Genomic DNA, 19,699 nt, shown 5'->3' with positions numbered 1-19,699 from the left:
ATGTTCAAACTTAACTTGAGTTTGAAGCATTCCTACAAACAATGTTTGAGCTAGAGCTCATCTGAAAGTTCAAAAGTTTGAACTCGACTTGACTTGGCTTGATTCATTAGTCAAGTTAAGCTTGAGCTCAATATCAAATTCAAACTTAAGCTCAATATCAAGCTATTGAAATCAAAATCCAATAGAAGTACATTACCAAGTTCTTATTAAGCATATTATCAAGCTCATTTGATTCAGATGAGTGTTCTCAATATCTACTAAATTATTGGCTTAGTAAGATATGAGTTAATCTTTCACTCTGACTACATCAACAAATTCAGGTTTGTTTAGGTGTCTCTCTCAAATTATTTAAATTCAAAACTAATTGGTTCATAATGGTTTCAGCATTGCAACACTACAGTTAAGCAAGTTATGTGAAAACTCAGTTGAAATGGACTCTTCAACGAAGAAGCCCTTAGGAGTGAGTCACTGGAGAATATTGTGATAATGCCACCAAAGGTAGAGATTGAGGGATTCTTCATAGTAATAGAACAGTGTTGTTGGGTCAAAATAGCTCGTGGTTTTTTTACTTTTGGTCTGAAATGAGTGTATTTTTTTTTTTTTTTTTTTTAGTATTTGGTTTATATTTGATTTCCTTACTTTGTTATCATTATCTTTTCCATATCATTATCTTATCTTATTTTATCTTTTCTTTTTTAATCTTTTCTTTTCTATTTTTTGGTCAGTTTGATGAGTGTTTAATATTTTCTCTAATTAATGAATCTTTTCTAAAGAGTGGGAATGATATATGTAGGCGTAGAAGCCCAAATTTATGTCTTGGGCCTAAAGCCTTATTTAAAGACTAAGGTGTGTCCAAAGAGGAGTATATGATTGATAAGGACCCCAAGGTGGGAGCAATATGCATGGAAATGATTAGAGAATTTAGTCCGAAGAGTGTGTCAATAGTCCGAAGAGTATGTTCTCCTTGGGAGGTTTGAGTGACTTTCCTAGCAACTCCAATGATAAGGATAAACTCCAGGCATGTATGGAGATGATAAGAACAGAGAAATATCTAAAGGAAAAGCTGCTACCACCGTATTAAATACTCTGCATCAACTTTTCTAGCCGCATTAATGTGGAAAAGACCTCTGAACAGTTCAGTCTCAACTACCGCCACTCAAGGATAATCGACGAAGATACCTGATGGGACATATACTCAAGTGAACATTTAGATGAAGAACAAGTAAATGATCAAGATAGTCTAAAAGAAAACTATATAAATGTAAGAAACCTCTTACAGAAGAGGGGGGGGGGGGAGGAAGAGAAAGAAAGATTCATTGTAGCTCTAGAGATTGTATTAGCCTCTCAAACACTAATTTATCTCTTTGGACATCAATTTACTTGATTTTTACGTGTGTTTTTGTACTTGTTCATCCTTTAGAATCAACATTAGATGTTGTTTAAATCACTATCAGTCTAGCTCTTTCACCCACTCTCTACAAATTCATTGTATTTGGCTTGTTGGGCTCATATCCCTTATCTTTTGGGCTTGGGCTACAAGTTGAGACCCTACAATTGGCGCCGTCTGTGGGAAGAGCTTGAGGAAGAGTGGAAGCAACGATTGATGAATGCAGAACTAGGGTAACAACCAGCAGAATCCAGAGCATCCCAACATGTTGATCCTTTTCTCAACTTGGAGCAAAGACATGATCGTGAAGGCAGCGTGCATACTACACATACTGACCAAAGCCATCCGCAAGGTGGAAGTCACGTGTCTCATGCAAAGAAGAACAAAGACATGCAACTAGAGATTGACCAGCTAAAAAAGGAGTTACGCCATGCAAAAAAGAAGCGGGCTTCTTCATACTTTGATGATAATTCTGAAGACGAACAAGATGTTACTTATAAACAAAGGTCTCGAACACCAGTTAACGAATCCTTTTCCTACGAAGAAGAACATTATCGTAAGCGGCAACCTTGAAGCCCATCACGTGGAGGCGTAGGGCACGACGCTATAAGCAAGGCCTTGAATCAAATCTCTAGATCACCTTTCACACGTAGGATTGAAAAGGCAAGACTCCCTCGTCGGTTTCATCAGCCAACGTTCACTATCTATAATGGTAAAACAGACCCTGTGAAGCATGTGAGCCACTTCAACCAAAGGATGGCCGTCCACTCCAAGGATGAAGCTTTGATGTGCAAAGTTTTCCCCTCCAGTCTGGGACCAGTTGCGATGAGATGGTTTGACAGCCTGAAAGCAGATTCCATTAATTCTTTCAAAGAACTCACTCAAGCATTTAGTTCCCGTTTTGTCACCTGTCGGAGGGTTGCTCAGCCCTTAGCTTCATTACTATCCTTGAGCATGCAAGAAGGTAAGACTTTGAAAACTTACTCAGATAGGTACTGGGAGATGTTCAATGAAAGGGAAAGGGATTTTGATGAAGTGGCCCTTAATACATTTAAGCTCGGTCTCCCCGCCGATCACGGTTTAAGAAAGTCTCTGACTGGGAAACCTGTCACCAGTGTGCGCCAATTGATGAACAAGATTGATAAATATAAGAGAGTTGAAGAAGATCAGCAGTAAGGTAAGGGAAAGGACAAGATTATCCCCTAAGAGAGGAGGGATTTCAGGTCGGATAGATACAATAATAACAAGCCTCGTCGGGATTTTGCTGGGCAATCAAGATCAGTAAATCTTCAAGCAGTCAACATTGTATTCAAAGAGCCAGTACATCAAGTTTTGGAAAAGATTAAGAATGAACTGTTCTTCAAGTGACCGAATAAGATGGTGGGAAACCCTGAAAGGCGTAACCATAATCTTTACTGCCACTACCATCAGGACCATGGGCATACCACAGAGGATTGCAGGAGCCTGTGGGATCATTTGGACTAACTTATCCACAAAGGTAAATTGAAGCAACTCTTGCATCACTTTAGTGGCTGAGGAAGTCAAATGAGCTTAGAGCCCCGAAGAGACGATACTTCAAGGTCCCCTTTAGGAACTATCAATGTTATCTTCGCCGCACCAAGGAGAACAGGATCCTGGCCATCTAGGGTAATGTCGGTGGCCCAGTTACTCACAGGAGACTTTAATCATGAGCCGAAGAGAACTAAAGCGAGTATTCCACCGGTTTTAGGGTTCTCGGATGAAGACAAGATTAGAACCATTCAACCCCATGATGACACTTTAGAAATTACCCTCAGAATTTGAGGGTATGATGTGAAGAGGGTAATGGTGGACCAGGGCAGCGCAGCAGAGATAATGTACCATGATCTTTATAAGGGGTTGAACTTAAAACCTGATGATTTAATGCCATATAGTTCTCTCCTGGTAAGTTTTAAAGGAAGAGTTGTAATCCCAAAAGGCCAAATACCACCCGTGCAAACTGGTACCGAAGTAGTAGAGGTAGATTTCATTGTTGTAGACGCATATTCGCCTTATACTACAATTGTGGCTAGACCTTGGCTTCATCCGCTAGGGGCTGTTTCCTCTACTCTGCATCAAAAGGTTAAATATCCGTCTAGAGGACAAGTTAGTGAAATCTTGGGAGATCAATCTGTGGCCAGACAATGTTTAGTGGCTGCAATCCAGCATAAGCCCAAAACTAAATCCTCGGCCCAGGCCGAAAAGGACTTATAGCAATTAAAACCTCGGGTATTGTCTGTCGAAGATTCAACCGAGGGTGCCAGGTGCGAAGATTTGATAAAAGTTGCTATTAGATACAATCCAGAGAAGTTTTTTCAAGTTAGATTTCAGTTACCTCTTCAGGAGAAGGAAGAGCTAATAGAGTTCTTTAAAAGAAACCTTGATGTATTCACCTGGAATGCTTATGAAGCCCCGAGAGTGGATCCAAATCTCATATGTCACCATTTGAAGGTCAACCCATTGATCACCCCTAAGAAACAGCCTCATCGGCGTCCATCCAAGAAGCATGCTGATGCAGTAAGAGAGGAAGTAACAAAGCTCAAACAAGCTGGAGCTATTAAAGATGTTTTTTTACCCCGAGTGGCTAGCAAATACTATGGTGGTAAAGAAGAAGAATAGGAAATGACGAGTATGTGTAGATTTTATTGACTTAAATAAGGCTTGCCCCAAAGATCCATTCCCTATACCTAAAATAGACCAACTAGTGGATGCAACTGTTGGTAACCTTGATGTATTCACCTGGAATGCTTACGAAACCCCGGGAGTGGATCTAGATTTCATATGTTACCATTTGAAGGTCAACCCATTGATCACCCCTAAGAAACAGCCTCCTCGGTGCCCATCCAAGGAGCATGCTGATGCAGTAAGAGAGGAAGTAACAAAGCTCAAACAAGTTGGAGCTATTAAAGAGGTTTTTTACTCTGAGTAGTTAGCAAATACTGTGGTGGTAAAAAAGAAGAATGGGAAATGACGAGTATGTGTAAATTTTACTGACTTAAATAAGACTTGCCCCAAAGATTCATTCCCTATGCCTAAAATAGATCAGCTAGTGGATGCAACTGTTAGTTACCCTCGGATGAGTTTTTTGGATGCTTTTCAAGATTATCACCAAATACCATTAGCCCTGGATGATCAAGAGAAGACTGCTTTTGTCACCCTTATTGGGAATTACCACTATAAAGTGATGCCATTCGGTTTGAAAAACGCGGGATCTACCTATCAAAGAATGATGACAAGGATGTTTGAACCACAACTAGGTAAGAGTATTGAGATTTACATAGATGACATGGTGGTAAAAAGAAAGATCGTTTCGGAGCATGTGAAGGACCTTTAAAACATTTTTGAAATTCTAAGAAGGTACAAGTTGCGTCTAAATGCTTCCAAATATTCATTTGGTGTGGGATCAGGCAAATTCTTGAGTTACATGATGACTCATAGGGGAATTGAAGTTAACCCCGATCGGATAAAGGACATCAATAATTTACAAGCTCCTCGGAATCCCAAGGAGGTCCAGAAGTTGACCGGAATGGCTGCAGCCCTAAACAGATTTATCTCTCGATCGGCAAATAGGTGTAGGCCTTTCTTCTCATTGATCAACAAATGGAAAGGATTCGAGTGGACTGAGGAGTGTGCTTTGGATTTCCAACAACTTAAAGACTATTTAGCTCGGCCACCAATCATGTCCAGTCTTGAACCAGACGAAGTCTTGTTTGCTTACATTGTTGTGGCTCCTTACGCTATAAGTTTGGTATTGATACGAGTGAATCAAGGTGTACAAAGACCAGTGTATTATGTGAGTAAGTCATTGCATGAGGTCGAGATTTGTTATTTGCCACTGGAGAAAGCCATCTTGGCAGTAGTGCTTGGTACACAAAAATTGCCTAATTATTTTCAAGCACATACAGTTGTTATTCTTACTCAACTCCCACTTAAAACCATACTCAGAAGTGTAGACTACACAGAAAGAATAGCTAAATGAGGTACTATCCTAGGGGCTTTTGACATCAAATATATGTCCCGCACCTACATAAAGGGCCAGGTCCTCGCAGATCTAGTAGCCGAGTTCACTGAGCCCTCGGTAGAAGAATTGGAACTAGCACGGAACATTGATGAAAAATCGGTTGGCATAATCTCTCAACAACGTTCCCCATTCTGGGAAGTATATGTAGATGGTGCAGCAAATCAGAAGAATTCTGAAGTGGGGGCTGGGGTTAATATCTCCAGAGAGGATTGTTATTGAATAGTCACTAAGACTAAGCTTCACGGTCACAAATAATGAGGTTGAATATGAAGCTTTACTAATGGGAATGACTATGGTTTAAAGAATGAGAGGAAGATCAGTGGAGATGTTCTTAGACTCAAAGTTAGTCGTTAGTCAAGTACAAGGGGAATTTGAGGCGAAAGATGAAAGAATGCAGGGATACATGAGCCGAGTTAAATGTCTACAGTCGGAATTCTAATCTTTTAATTTGCTGCACATCCCCAGAATTGGTAATGCACATGTTGATTCTTTGGCCACGCTCGCTACCTCCTCGGCGCAAGATTTGCCTAGAGTTATCCTCGTCGAGGACTTGCATAAGCCTACGGAGAAAAGGGGAGAGGTAGTCCGAGTTTATCAAATCAAAACCGTATTTTGCTTGAAGAAAGGTTGGAGGCTAACAAAGTTCGGAAGAAGGCAACTAGATTCTGGCTATCCGAGAACCAAAAATCATACAAACGCTCCTATTCAGGACCGTATTTATTATGCATGCATCCTGAAGCAACTGAGTCACTCCTAGAAGAGTTACATGAAGGAATCTGTGGGAGCCATACCGGAGGTAGATCCTTGGCTCACAGAGCCCTCACTCAGGGTTATTGGTGGTCAAATATGCAAAGAGAAGCTCATGAATACGTTAAAAAATGTGATCAATGTCAACGGTTTGCGCCAAACATACATCAACCAGGTGGAGTCCTTAACCCCCTATCCAGGCCATGGACCTTTGCTCAATGGGGCTTAGATATCGTGGGTCCATTCCCTAAGGCTACAAGAAACAAAAAGTATCTTCTGGTCGGCACAGATTATTTCACCAAATGAGTTGAAGCTGAACCTCTAGCCAACATCAGAGACGTAGATGTAAAAAAATTTGTTTAGAAAAATATTGTTACTCTGTTTGGGATTCCTCATACCCTCATCTCAGATAATGGCCTACAGTTTGATAGCAAAGCCTTTAAGAATTATTATGGCGAACTGGGAATCACGAACAGATATATTCTACCCTGCTTATCCTCAGGGGAATGGGCAAGCAGAAGCTGTTAACAAGGTTATAGTAAATGGATTAAAAAAGAGACTAGATGACGCGAAGAGTAAATGGGTGGAAGAATTGCCACACGTACTCTGGACATACAGGACTACACCTCGCAGGTCTACTAGGGAGACCCCATTTTCAATGACTTATGGGGCTAAAGCTGTTATCCCCTTAGAGATTGGATTCCCAACGTTGAGAACCAGTTCATTTAGTCTAAGTAGCAATAACAAACTGTTAGAGGGGAGTTTGGACCTGATTAAGGAAATGAGAGAAAATGCAATGGTCTAATTGGCACATTACCAACAAAAGCTTAGGCAGGGTTATGATGCCAACGTAAAGCTAAGGCCTCTAGAACCTAGTGATTTGGTACTCAGGAAAGTTGTGGGCACTGCAAAGAACCCAGCCTGGGGAAAGTTAGGACTCAATTGGGAAGGGCTATATTGTATTACCTCAGGGGCTGGCATTGGAGCGTATTTCTTAGAAGACTTAGATGGTCATGTAATACCACATCCTTAGAATGTAAATAACATTAAAATGTATTATTATTAATCGAATTTCTCCTTTGATCAATATGTCAGTTTATTATATAAAGTTTTTCGGTTAAGTGTTTAAACTTAAATCCAATCATGCTTGAAGTCCTTGGACCAGATGATATGGGTTAGTTAACACTCCCTTACAGTTCTCCTAAGTGTTTAAACTTAAATCTAATCATGCCTGAAGTCCTCAAACCAGATGATATGGGTTAGTTAACACTCATTTACGGTTCTCCTAAGTGTTTAAACTTAAATCTAATCATACTTGGAATTCTCGGACCAGATGATATGGGTTAGTTAACATTCCCTTGCAGTTCTCCTAAGTTTTTAAACTTAAATCCAATCACGCCTGAAATCCTTGGACCAGATGATGTGGGTTAATTAACACTCATTTATAGTTCTTATTAATGTTTGAACTTAAATTCAAACTACACTTGAAGTCTTCGGGGGTATTTAAGTAGACTAACTTATGATAGGCCTCTTCAGTCCACCAATTGGTTCAAGGTCACTGCCCAGTAGTATTCTTTATAAATACGCGAGAACACATAAAACTTTTATGTTGTTCACTGTTGTTTATATTTATTAACAATTTTTGCATGACTCACTTCTTCCAGTACTTTTATAAGTTATTTGCATCATTAGCATGATATTGTTGTTCAGTATGCCTAGATCACTGCGGCTACAACTCAGTTATTTGCAATAACAGTAAATTTTATAACATGTGCAATGAAGAAAGAAAATAAAAGAACAATTTCATTGATAAAAAAGAAAGTACTTAGCAATTCCTTACTAAAAATAAATAATAATAATACAATTATGGAATAAAACTCCTAAAGATTTAAGTCTTCATCTTGGCGGCCAAAGGGACGACAATCTGGCTAGACTGGGCAGCAATAGCATCTGGGACTTGATCTTTAAGTTCATGAGGGGTTTTCTTCTTCCCCAAGTCTTTACTCTTGTCCTGAGTATCCTTAGATTACTTACCCGGACCACCAGGCTGACCGGACTTTTTGGTAGCTTCAATAGGAGTATGAGGGATCTGACTGACCAAGGGCTGCTCTGAGGCTTCTGGGAGTTATTTGGGGGGAGAAGAGTCAGAACCTAGGAGTTCGCAAATTTTAGGGTCATAGTAGATACTCCCAGGTTGCCTCAAGTCAGACTCTGGAGGGACCCCAGCAGCATCAAGGGCTTTACCCTAAGTTATGTCACAATAGTCTCTCAGACCACGGAGAACTCCTCAGTGAGTTTGACTTGGGTCTCCTCCACCCCAAGCTTGTATGCAGCCTGCTTTTCAGCCTCTACTGCCTCCTTGGCTTTTTGAAGCTCAGCGCGAAGATTTTTGACCAATTCTCTCTCTGTTTCCAGATTGATTTCGGTCATGCGCAATTGGTTGCGTTGGTCTTCGGCCTGCTTCTCGGTATTTTTAAGGTCTGCATCAAGATTGTTCCTTTGTTTAGTCATATCTTTCAATTGCTTGGACAACTTATCGTAGTCCTCCGAAAGGCCACCCATCCTCTTCTCAACCTCGGATCGAGAATAAGCCTCCGCCTTGGCTTCGTTGCGAGCCTGTTTATTCCACTTCTTGGCCACATAAACTTGCTATGTAATCTACATAACAGAATGAAAAAGTGTAGTATTAAAAAAAATGATTAACATTTTGAGTGAAGAAGTGAATTAGTTCACTTACCATGGCCAAATCTCTCTTAAGGGACAAAAAGAGATCTTGTTGGCTGAAGTGCCTGTAATCCTCCATATCCTTGGGTAGGAGGAGTGGCTGTTCCAGGGCTTCAGCGATGAGACCTGCCCTTCCACCTTGATAATTTCTTACAGAGGTATCCCAAGGGAAAGGAGCACCATCCAACTCCAACTTGGGACACTAGGTGCGTTTCCCCCGTCGCACCTCAGCAACGAGAGGGTCTTCTCGGCTTTCGGTAGACAAGGCTCTTTTGCTACGATGGTCCTTGACCACCTTCTGTTGCTTAGGCCCTTTTGGAGGCATCACCTCCCCTTCTCCAGTATTTGTCATGGGCCTTTTCTTCTTTAAATCTGGTAATGGCTGTAGGCCGAGATCTGAAGGGACCTAAGGAGGTGGTGGAGGAAGATTAACGATTGGTTGAGACGAGCTAGTTCCTTTAGCCCCAGGCCTTTTGTTCCTAGTCTTCATTAGGTCCCTTAGGCTTGCCATTTCCTCTTCTTTTTCCGAGGAGTCGTCTGGAAGAGCAATTATCAGAGCAGGAGGGCGGACACTGGATTGCCTGTCAATCTCCTCCTCGGCGTCGAAAACTGGAATCACTTGAACCTCTTTGACTGCCTCTTATTCAAACTTGAACTTATCAATTTGCTTCTTAAGTGAAGAGGTCGAAGAAGCAACTCTTTCCCTCTCTGCAGTTGCTTCCAAAGGAACCTGTTGAACTGGCTAGATGAATTGTGACACACCCTGCAGATTTGGATGGGGTACTGGGGCAAGATCAAATGGAGCTAAGAAATTCGACTGAGAGACATCTATTCGATTTATATGGTAATCTCCTTGCGTTATAGCGTTGCCGACTGGCTGAAAATTGCCTGATTTTGGCTTGAAACCAAGAATAAGATGGACAGCCTGAAGTTGCTTGTCTTCACTTATAAAGATCTCTGATCTCAGTAGATAGTTAAGCGCGGCAACATTAGTTAGGCTGAGTCGAGGAGCAACTTGCCTTTTATCTGCTAACATCACAACAGAATTAGCCATTATCAGAAACTCAAAAAACTGATACAAAGAAAAAAAAAACAATGTTAAGTGATGAGGGCTCTAAATCTATTGTTAGGAAACCTAAATCTGGGATATCCTACCTGGCTCTCCTGGCTGGGTTGGGCAATGAAGACCGTCATGCCACACACCCGAGACTATCAAATAGTCGTCTTTCATCCCCTTGTTAGACTTGAGAAGATAGGAAATGAGCCTAACGATATCGAATCAGGACTTAAGATAATATCCTGCTCCCTTTTGGCTATAACATTCGTACATATGTACTACGTCAAGCCAGGTGAGCCCCAGGCTTAAATAACGATTCAAAGCGTCAGCCGCTCCTAGGATCTTAAAGACGTTAGGCACGCACTGATCAAGAGAAAGCCTATGGTTACGAAGATAGTCTCTTGTGACTGAACCCATAGGGAGGGTCATTCCTCCTTCTATAAATGCTATCATAGGAATTATGACTTCTCCCTCTCTTCGGTCGATTAATAACCTTTTTGGAGGACAATACCTCAGGTTCACTCCCTGAGGTATGTCTTATGTTTTCTTAAATGTCTCTATTAAGGCAGGACTATCAACCAGATACTTAAATCTACCCATTTTGGAGAAACAGAAGGAAGCACACAGAATAACAACTGGGAAATGAGAGTTTGAGGGCCGAGAACGCTATCCAAGAAGAAAACAAGGGATTCAAGGAAATTAGAACTTACACGAACTGGGTTGGGGAATGATCCTTAAATCCTTGGAAAGATTTGTGTGGATTCTTAAAGAAATGAAACGGATGATTTGGAAAACTTGATAAGCTTGAGTGTTTGAATTCACTGGAGAGTCTAAGAAATTGTTCGCTGGAGAGTCTAAGAAATTGCAAAGTAGAAAAAGAAATGATCTTCTTTGAAACTTTATATAGGGGCCAGAAAGTGGGTGGGAGTTATCTTGCCCAAATCTTGAGGAAAAATGTCGTTCGTTGGATCAGTAATTCACTGTTGGATGTAAAAGACATAGCGCCACCTGGAGTAATTAATAGCGCTTCATAAATACCGAAACGTCAGCGACAATGACGAAGCGGCTAAATCTATGCTCCCACTTATGTAAACTCAGGTATTTTTTCACATTTTTAGCCTTTATCTTCTGTAACAAATCAAAATCTTATTCTTTCTCCTCGGATGCGAGGGAAAAATTAAAATTTTGAAGGGCTGTTGTGGGGGTAGAAGCCCAAATTTATGTCTTAAGCCTAAAACCCTATTTAAAGACTGAGGTGTGTCTGAAAAGGAGTATATAATTGATAAGGACCTCAAGGTGGGAGCAATATGCATGGAAATTATTAGAGAATATAGTCCGAAGAGTGTGTCAATAGTCCGAAGAATGTGTTCTCCTCGGATATAAAGAACATCGGTCAAGCAAGTACCTGGGAGGTTTGAGTGACTTTCCTAGCAACTCCAATAATAAGGATAAACTCCAGGCATGTATGGAGATGATAAGAACAGAGAAATATTTAAAGGAAAAGTTGCTACCACCGTATTAAATACTCTACATCAACTTTTCTGGCCGCATTAATGTGGAGAAGACCTCTGAACAGTGCAGTCTCAACTACCACCACTCAAGGATAATCGATGAAGATACCTGATGAGACATATACTCAAGTGACCATTTAGATGAAAAACAAGTGGACGATCAAGATAATCTATAAGAAAACTATATAAATGTAAGAAACCTCTTACAGAAGGGGGGGGGGGGGCGGGAGAAGGAACAGAAAGAAAGATTCATTGTAGCTCTAGAGATTGTATTAGCCTCTCAAACACTAATTTATCTCTTCGGACATCAGTTTACTTATTTTTACGTGTGTTTTTGTACTTGTTCATCATTTAGAATCTGCATTAGACGTTGTTTAAATCACTATCAGTCTAGCTCTTTCATCCACTCTCTACAAATTCATTGTATTGGGCTTGTTGGGCTCATATCCCTTATTTTTTGGGTTTGGGCTACAAGTTGAGACCCTACAATATAATATTTTTTTTTTTTTTGGTTATCAAGTTTGACTAATTATTTTAGTGTATGTGTTCTAAGTGGTGCTCTCTCTTCCTCCTATTATTTTTTTATGTTGTTTTTCTTACATTTAAGACTTACTCTCTATTTTTTTTTGTATTTTTTTAGGGTGATATATCAACAATTTTGTTAGATTGCATAGAAGGTACATTGGATGAATTTATATTTGAGAATAGTAAAACATCCTCGCTTAGATTATGGCCATGATTCATGATATATATATATATATATATAATTTTTGTTTGAGAGATTATGGTCACGATTCATGATATATATACAATAATACATTATTTTTTTATTCAACGAATCTAGAATTATACAATTCATAATAATAGTATTTTATCAATAAAGACTATTCCAAGTATGAATGCAGCCATGAAAATTCTTTGGAACGACAAGCAACCCTTGATATTCCTCAATTTAAATATAGATTTAAAAAAAAAAAAAATTAGGTTTGAATTGACTCCTCCAATGCTTCCGTACCCTAGAGTTTACACAGGCATGGCATGTGTTTTAAAAATATTGAATAAAAAAAATCTGAGTTGTGAGAGCCTTTAGCATTTGAAATTTTTGTTATGGTTATGGATGTATAATAACCAACTACCATTTGGTACTAAGTGGCTGTCTTTTAGGATTTTTTTTTTTAAAAAAAAAATTGATAACTCTTATTAAATTTTTTTTTTAAATTAAAGCAATGGTAACGTTAACCGCCCTTCTTAGTTTTTTTTTTTTTTTTTTGAATTTTTTAAGCATCCTAAGTTATGGATGTGTACTAAGTGTCTATCTTTTAGGATTAAATAACTACCATTTGAAAAAATTGAATAAAAATTTTTTTGAGTTTACAACGTGAGAGTCTTTAGCATTTAAAGATTTTGTTATGGATGTGCAATAAATAGCTACCTTTTAGGATTAAGTGGCTGCCTTTTAGAATTTTTTTTTTAAAAAAAAATTGATAACTCTCATTTAAATAAAAAATGATAATTGTAACACTTTATGACTGGTATAGCTTTTTATGTCATTACAAAGTTCAATCTCAGCCATTACTTGCAAACTAAAGAGACAGACTTCCTGTCATATGGGTCATGGACCCGCTCAAGTATTAAGCCTAGTTCATCATCACACAACGTTGACATTTACATAACTCTCAGTTTGTGTTATTTGTGCTCGGAATCAAATGTTAAAAAAAACATAGACACAAATGAAAACAAAAGTAAATTGCAAAACCTTAATGTTATGCTAATTGGTTATTGCCAAGAGTAGCTATAAAAATGTACGTAGTATCAACTATCAAACCAGGCTCGTTAAGCAAACCAAGAGACTCAAAGAGAGAGTATCTGAAATCTGAAAGCTTGCCTTAAAATTTTGGCTTGGAGTGACACTTTGTTTAGCTGAAGAAGAACAAGTCAAACTGGACTCTTCACTCCACTTTCACAAACATAAATTTGTTAAGGACGAGTGAGGAGAGTTTCGCTGAAGCTAAGCAAGTGTCAATTTGGTGGCCCTTCACCACGATTGAAGCGAAATTCGGGTCATAGCTTAAAAGAAAGATATTTGCCGACGTAAAAAGCTTTCCGCGGAAAAACGAAATTTCTCAGTCACTTCTCAACCCAAAAAAAAAAAATATATATATATATATATATTTGAAAAATAAAAAACGCGGAAGAAAGCTTTTTCTACTTATATATATGTAAGTCTTAGCAAATTCTTGACTTCTCATCATAAAGATGTTCTTAACCATCTTTGGCAATAACTGGAAGTTGTTTGTTAATGTTTTACTGTCCGAATAATTCTCTCACACTTCTCTATTGAAATATCCTAAACTATAGTGTGAAATTTTGGACAATCACTCACCCTTCGCATACTTTTTCTGTAATCAAAAGTCGCTTTTCAAATCTCAACCCTATTTCAAATCCAAGAACTATTTTGTCTGTCACAAATAGTAGTGTTTTTCGAAGATTGATTTCTGAGTATTGAGTCGGGTGGCGAGTGACTCATAACGAGTTCATGGCGAAGGGCAGGCACTCTGGTCTTGGTAACCCACTAATAAGTGAGGGTTTTTTTATTTATTTTTTATATATATCAAGAACTGTTTGCTTCTTTGGTCTTTTGATCTAAGTAGAATTGTGGGGTTTTAACTGTTTTTGTTTTTGTTTTTGTTTTGATTTTATTTTGTTTTATTTATCATGGGTTTTGCATGTTTCAATGAGACTCACTACGGAAATGCTTGTACTTTGTGGTGTGGGTATTAGAATTTGTATTGTGGTCTTGTATATTAGTCTTTGTATTTTGTTTTCTACATGTGATTTGTACTTTCCACTTATGATTTTGTAACTATTCAGGAATGAGTTGGTTTTTTTGGTTTTTTATTTGTTTATTTATTATTTATTATTTATTATATATATATATATAAACAGTTACTATTTATTGCTTCCTATATTTTGACATGGTATGAGAGCACAAGCAAAACGTCTTGTCATCAATATCGTTTCTTAATCCATATCAGATATTCTTCTCCTTCTGATTATTATACTATCTCCGTATTTTGAAAAACTTTGGATTTAGTGTTGAATTTTGATTGTTAACTATTTATAGGTGGAAGTTGTGTGCTGGGGTTTTAAATGAGTTGAGATTTATTGGGGTTATACATGTGAGAGTTTCCACTTTCTAGATATGATCATAAGGACTAAGAGTGTTATTTATCAATGCTTGAGTAATGCTCAAAATCGAGCTATCTGAGTTCACAGATAATCTTGGTCTTGTTTATTGTTTAGTGATGCTTGGAAAATGGGAACAAGATCCTCTCCATTTCACAATTAAGATTTTATTTTCTAGATTTGACAGTGTAAAGAGTGTCATGCCATTTAGTTTATAGTAGTCCTTGACAGTTGACCCTTTCTTACAAGGCCCTATATTAGTTGTTTTGATAAAAATGGAAGGTGCATCAGCATAAATTTGACGGTTTAAGTAATATTTGTGTAAAATTATTTCTACTTGTTACTTTGAAGCTGCCCATACTTGTGATATTTCCCAAGGATAGAATTAACTATATAGATTTTTTTTATGGCTATGATTCGGTGGAATGCAGATGCTAACCAAATAGTCACAGAAGCACAAAAACGATGGCTACGTACAGCTGAAATTTGTGGAATTCTTCAAAATTATAAGAACTTTCCTCTTGCTGCAGAACCTGCGAATATGCCTCCAAGTATGACTCTTGACTGCATTGTTTGGTTTGCTGTTATTGACCTGGATTTCTGGACGAATTTTTTGTTTTTCTTATTTCAAACCGCTCCTTGTTTTATATCTGAGACTAAGTTTCACTAATTAGGAAGGAATGAAAGAAAAAAAAAATCTGAGATCCAGTTTTTGTTGCAACTGGTTTAATTGATGATAATTCCTCAACTTCTGTGAGGTTAATCAGTTCTTTGGTATCATATTCTCTGGTATGACTCTTATAGTATATGTTTCATTACCCTATTGTTATCAGTTTTCTGGACCTTTCTGTTGCAGGCTTCTTGGGAATGAAATCTATTTTCTCATTCTTCTGCTACTTACCATGTCCAATTTTTCTCCCATTGAATTTAACAATTAAAAGTGATAATTTCTATCACCAGACACTATTTTCCGAACTTATGATTTTTTTGGATATGTGTAGCCCAAAGTCTTCTAGAAACCCATTATGGTGAATGCTGGTTTCAGACCTAGGCCTGAAGTATGGTGTTGATTTGTGATTTATCATTCATTCCTCTGGAGTTTGTTTCTCGTTAGTTCAGCTTTATAAAGAATTGCAGCACTTTTTTTCTTTTCTTTTTTTCACATCAAAGTTCTTGTGGCTTGCGCAGAACACCCTGTTGTTGAACTTAGAAGCATGTCTCATTTCTTAGTTATCCTTATAATTTAGTTTCCTCTCTTTTCCTTTTTTGTTTGTTATGACCTTGAGTCTCCTTTGTTGATTATAACGGGTGTTTAAGAGGGCCAGCGGCACATGTAGAATGTTGGAAAAATTGTCTCAATTTTTAAATTTAGGAATTTTTCATTGAAAAATAGGTGATGAAGGAGGTGCAAGCATCCTATATAATGGTGGTAATTCCAAATTGCTAAGAAGAGGGTAATGAATTACAATTGGAGCTTTATATATAGGTATTGCTACAAAAATATGCCATGTTGAAACACATGCATAATGTAGTATTGTTTGGAATCTAAACGATGTATGGTAGCTTTTAGCGATGAAAGATGCTTGCCTAAGTGAGTTGTGTGTAATTTAGATGTAATAAGATTTGAGCTCGTTTAAGTATTAAGTTTATAAGTTGAGATTGAGTCTTCAGTTGGGTGCAATGGGAGGGTTGGTTTATGTTGGGGAGGGTTTGTGTTGAAGTTTGAGATTGGTTTTTTTTTTTTTAATGTGGTTTGCAAATGTTCAGGTATTTTGCATCCCCATCCCATGATTGATGGCATTGAGTTGCCAAACGCATTAAATCTTGTTGTCTTGTGTGGATGTTTGATTTAACAGTTTATTTAAGTGTACTGCTAATCTCAAGCTTGAACTTGAACACATTAGTACCAAAGCTTCTGCTATACAACATAGATTATATTAGCTTATAAATATTAACATTTCTTGTAGTTGTAGGTACATTTCATGACATCATCTACTCCAAAAATGAGGCACTGTTTGAACTTTTTTTCCTTAATTTTTCTGAAGTATACTTTCGAACATATATTCACGTAACATGTATTTCCAATTTCAGGTGGTTCATTTTTTCTTTTTAACCGGAAGGAGCTGAGATGCTTCAGAAAAGATGGCTATAATTGGACGAAGAAACGGGATGGAAAGACTGTGATGGAAGCTCATGAGAAGCTCAAGGTAGGCAATAGACATCATGCTCGAGGAAAGACATTTAAATCATGCTGCTGTGTGCTGTTTACTAAATCATATGCTTATGTTTTTTTCTCATTTAGGGGGTGATATATGTTAAAAGATTCTTAGTGCTTCATAATTAATTGTNAATATGGTGGAACATTATTCACACACCAATGACCTCTATTACATAGGAAAGAAGTAGCTCAGAAATTGGAACTGATAATGATAGCCTTCAAATAATCAATTACCCTTTGGTAAGAAAATTATACAATACTCCAAGTCCAAGAGTATAATAATTTCATACTTTCTCATCTCATATGAATAGTGTGTCCCACTATGAATTTAAGTTAACTGACACTTCTTAGAGTTTTTAATGGAGACTTTTGGAGTTTGAATCCACCCTTGCCCACTTAGTATGCATAAAAAACATATATAAGAGCTTTTTATCTTCTTTGTTTCAATTGATTTTGTTCTTGGTACTACACATTTTTTTCATAATAAATGACATTAGTGACTAGATGATTCCAACAAAATGGTGAAGGCAAAAAACCACATGTTCCCATGTTTTATGTATTAGACAAATGCTAAACAAACTTTCATGCAAAATATAGCTACATGTTTGCTGTGTTTACTAAATTTCACTACAATTGTTTTATGTATTTCTTGACTACAGGTCTGGTCAATTAAACCTGAGGAAATTCACTGTATTCAAGTTCATGATGTGAAAGAGGCAGTATACGACTTGACAGCCAATTCTAAAGTGGCATGCTATATTTCTCATGGAACTGGGGTCAAGGCAAGTGCTAAGTATAAGTATTTTGTTTAAACAGCTAGGACAAATATGCAGCCCATAAAAAAAAGAGCTTTGCTGACATTTGTGTTATCACAGGTGTTAACTGGTCTGGGACTCCAAAGCATATAATTTCAACAAATATGTGAAATGCCTTGCCATGACTGGGGACAAACTATATTGCGGTTGTTCTAGTTACAGTATCCAGGTAAACTTCACAAAATCACAAAACATTGCGGTCACGAAACACATCAATGTCAGATAACAGTCACAAAAGCTTATTAATAATTTGAAAGAAAAAAAAATATATGTGGCAGGAAGTTGATTTGTGCAATTACACAACAAACACATTCTACTCTGGTAGAAGAAAATTGTTAGGAAAACAAGTCATACATTCCTTGCATGTTCATAAAGACCTCCTCTTTGCTGGTGGGTCTTCAGTTGATGCTATAGCTGGAAAGGTATGCAACTCTCACATAATTGTTATTATCAAGCATAATTAGCAACGACGGTTTGGTAGCAGAACTGATATTGAGCCTTTTTTTTTTTTTGTATGTTTTGCAAATGGAAGGTGTTTTTGCTTTCCACCAAGGCAGTAATTGGATCATTCCCAACAGGATTTGATATCCAAAACATAGCCATCAACAGTGACTTCATTTATACAGCCACAAAATGTGGGTTCATTGAGGTTTGGGTGAAAGAAAAAGTTAGAAAAGTTGCTTCTATCAAAATGGCTGGTGGTGGACATGCAAAAATTACATCATTAACATCAGATATAAATGAATTAATGCTTTTTGCTGCTTCCTCTGATGGCAGAATCCAGGCTAGTACACGAAACCATAAACTAACAAAATAATGGAAGACTCAGATTTTTGTGGTCATCACTCATTTCTGCTTTCAATTGTGGTTGCAGGTTTGGGCTCTAGACTAGGCTTGCGGTAAAGATGAGCGTAGACTATGTTCCTCTTGTAAATTAAATGTTCATAACTTCTCTTTCTTTTTCCACACCTAGTATGTTTAAGAATTCATTTATGTCGAATTCAAGATTGTTGAAAAGAGAAAGAGGAACACTGTTAATGCAACCTATGTAAACCATTTTCTGTACAATTTGCTATACAGGAATGCCCATATAGACACAAAGTTGATCTAGGAAGATCCTTGATTGGGCTAAAATAAAAGACAATTAATGAGTCCTTGATTTTAGTCTCTATTAAGGATATTATCCTAAATATAACAAATACATGATAAATACTATATATGTGATATACAAACAAATAATATCTCCACTCAAATTCAAGGCGGCATAGAAAAGCCATCTTAAGTTTTGAGACAAGTCAAGAGTCTTGTAACTCAATGGAAACCTTCAGACATTTAAGATTTAAATTCTATAGCCCCATTATTTCTATCAAATTTGCAAAAAAAATATATTGTGGGGCCTGTGAGCCTCACGGCCTCGGGCCATCACGAAACGGGCCCGAGGCCCAGGCCGAGGAGCATATGCTATTTTTGGTTGGTGTTGCTAGGCTAACTTGGGGGAAGCCTCTGTTCCCAGTCCACACCGAGGACCACCTCATCCTCGGCCTGACGAGGGGGATTTTAGAGAGAGAGACTAACCACAAAGTAAGCTGTCATTCTCACATTTAATGCATTCAACTAACTCCCCCTGGCCGCATTAATGGGGAGGTAACCCCTTAGCAGGATAACGTTGATCAGAGTGAATCACTTGAGTACCGATAAGGCCTCTGATGGGACGGATGACCAGATAAGAAGGCAAATAGATGATCAACAGATGGAGGGAGGGGATAGGAAGATGAAAACTATAAAAGAAAAGTTAGTAAAGTAAACAAAGGGGGGGGGGGGACGGGGAGGCTTCCTCGGCCTGTGGCCGAGGAGCATCTTCCCCCTTGAAAGAGAAACTCTTAGCACTTTTCTTAGTTGCAAGATCATTCATGCTTAGTGATCGACGGCCAGCACCTAAACCTTTCACCCCACTCTCTATAAATTTATTGTTTGGGCTTATTGGGCTGAAAACCCATCACTCAGGGTCAATCCAA

The 19,699-nt window shown here is 38.0% G+C and overlaps 1 long non-coding RNA gene across 1 annotated transcript; it reads left to right on the top strand.

Moving 5' to 3' along the window:
• Positions 1-13,720: 13,720 nt before the first annotated feature.
• LOC136067244 (uncharacterized) lies at positions 13,721-16,925 on the top strand. Its single transcript, XR_010628740.1, has 3 exons — positions 13,721-14,044; positions 15,083-15,202; positions 16,743-16,925. It is a non-coding gene; the product is annotated as an uncharacterized LOC136067244 (long non-coding RNA).
• Positions 16,926-19,699: the final 2,774 nt, after the last annotated feature.

This window comes from Quercus suber, unplaced genomic scaffold, assembly GCF_002906115.3.
Source record: "Quercus suber isolate HL8 unplaced genomic scaffold, Cork oak 2.0 scaffold_64, whole genome shotgun sequence".
Lineage (NCBI taxonomy): Eukaryota > Viridiplantae > Streptophyta > Magnoliopsida > Fagales > Fagaceae > Quercus > Quercus suber.
Note: the sequence above shows the minus strand (reverse complement) of the source record. Positions and strands in the feature narration are given on the sequence as shown.